At 44.1% G+C, this 1,825-nt stretch overlaps 1 protein-coding gene across 4 annotated transcripts in view; it reads left to right on the top strand.

Annotated features, from left to right (window-relative positions):
* Positions 1-1,825, top strand: part of ttc28 (tetratricopeptide repeat domain 28) — a 119,654-nt gene that overhangs the window by 37,160 nt on the left and 80,669 nt on the right. The window lies entirely within an intron of this gene.

Below are 1,825 nucleotides of genomic sequence, written 5' to 3' on the forward strand. Positions count from 1 at the left end.
TGTGTGTGTGTGTGTGTGTGTGTGTGTGTGTGTGTGTGTGTGTGTGTGTGGTATTGGCTTTTTTTTGGTTTGGGCCCTCCATCCACACTGAGTTGGAGAAAGAGTTACTGAGCGTGTGTCACTCCCAACAAAGATAGTATAGAAGTGAGATGTCTCACTCTGGAGCTAAAACAGAGACCTAAACACATAGGGTGAAAACAGGATCTGCAGAAATGTACAGTACAACAAACATGGTGTGTTTTTTGAAAATGAAACCATGTAAACCTGTTCTGGTACAACCTCAAAATACAATTATAACCCTGAAAATGAGAATAATATTGGGCGCTTTAAAATGTGGATTCCTGGAGTCACACAAGCTACAGAGGCAGTATCGAGGATGAATGTAAAAGCAGATAAAAAGCTTTTGAAAACATGACATTCTCACACAAAATGCTGACAGGTCGATACACATTATCAGACTCTCCTCTTGTAGTGCTGCAGCCAGCACGTTTGTGCGTGTGTGTGTGTGTGTGTACAGTATGTTGTGTGTGTCGCGGCTCGCTGTATTCACTGCTTTGGCTTAGCGAGGCAGTGGGAAGGTGCAAATGTCACGCTGTCTGGAAAGGCTACGCCAGCTCGCTGTGGAAAAGTCTGAGGAGGAGGAGGAGGAGGAGGAGGAGGAGGAGGAGGAGGAGGAGGAGGAGGAGGAGGAGGAGGAGGAGGAAGAGGAAGAAGAAAAACTGGACGCCACTTCAGAATATAAAAGTGCTAAGTGAAAGAGGGGAAACATCACAACAAACAGACTTTCTGCAATCTCTTAAATACACACACACACGCGCGCGCCATCTTTCGCTTATAATCACATTCCAGAGCGTTTCTTCTGCTAAATTGAAGTGTAATTGGCAGACAATGGGCGTGACATCACAATTGGCTGGCTGGCTCTTATAGAAGCAGCTCGTCTAAATTGAGCCTGAAGTGAGCCGTGCTTACTGATGAGCCCGGAGCGTTAATGAAAGAAATAAAAGCATCGGGGGTGGGGGGGAGCAGAGCACATATAGGAAACATGGAGGCAGAGAGAGGAGAGGAGAGACTGAGGTGTACTAACTCTGAAAATGAATTGCCCTTTGGGACATGTGTCATTAATAATAATTGTGTGAGACAGCAGCCACACATTGTTGACTTCTTCAGCATATGCACTGCAACAGCTGAGTGATCTCCTCTGCAGTAATGGAGCCTTTATGAGAAGAAAAGACTGTGGTGCATCTCCTCTTATGTTAATTTCTTTGTTTCCTTCTCTATATTTGTCCTTCTTGGTTACACCTGTATTTGTATGAGATCCTTTGGCACACTAGTGCATGCATCAAGCTCATAAACACTGTGCCATAGGGCTGGTTACACAATTCAATACTGTTAAGGCACTGACCAAATTGCCTTTAAAGTATTAAGTATCGAAAAATATACCTCATCATTCAATACCCAATTTTAATACCTAAGGAGCAAATTGTATCAGCGTCAGTGAGCCAAAAAGCATGAAGCACACTGCTACCAAGATCTAATAATGCTGCTGATTGGCTGTCTAACGTTACGCGGTGTCAAAACATGCAGGATAACCGATGAAGGGCCATCTGGGACATTATTCACAATTACACACACACACACACACACACACAGAGCGTACATTCATATAAATACAGTACATTTACACACACACACAAACATAAACACTACTGAAAACTCTCTCACACGCCTTCCAATTGAAAGTGAAATCCCGTCGTGTGTGTGTGTGTGTGTGTGTGTGTGTGTGTGTGTGTGTGTGTGTGTGTGTGTGTGTGTGTGTGTGTGTGTG

This window comes from Etheostoma cragini, chromosome 16 (assembly GCF_013103735.1).
Source record: "Etheostoma cragini isolate CJK2018 chromosome 16, CSU_Ecrag_1.0, whole genome shotgun sequence".
Classification (NCBI taxonomy): domain Eukaryota; kingdom Metazoa; phylum Chordata; class Actinopteri; order Perciformes; family Percidae; genus Etheostoma; species Etheostoma cragini.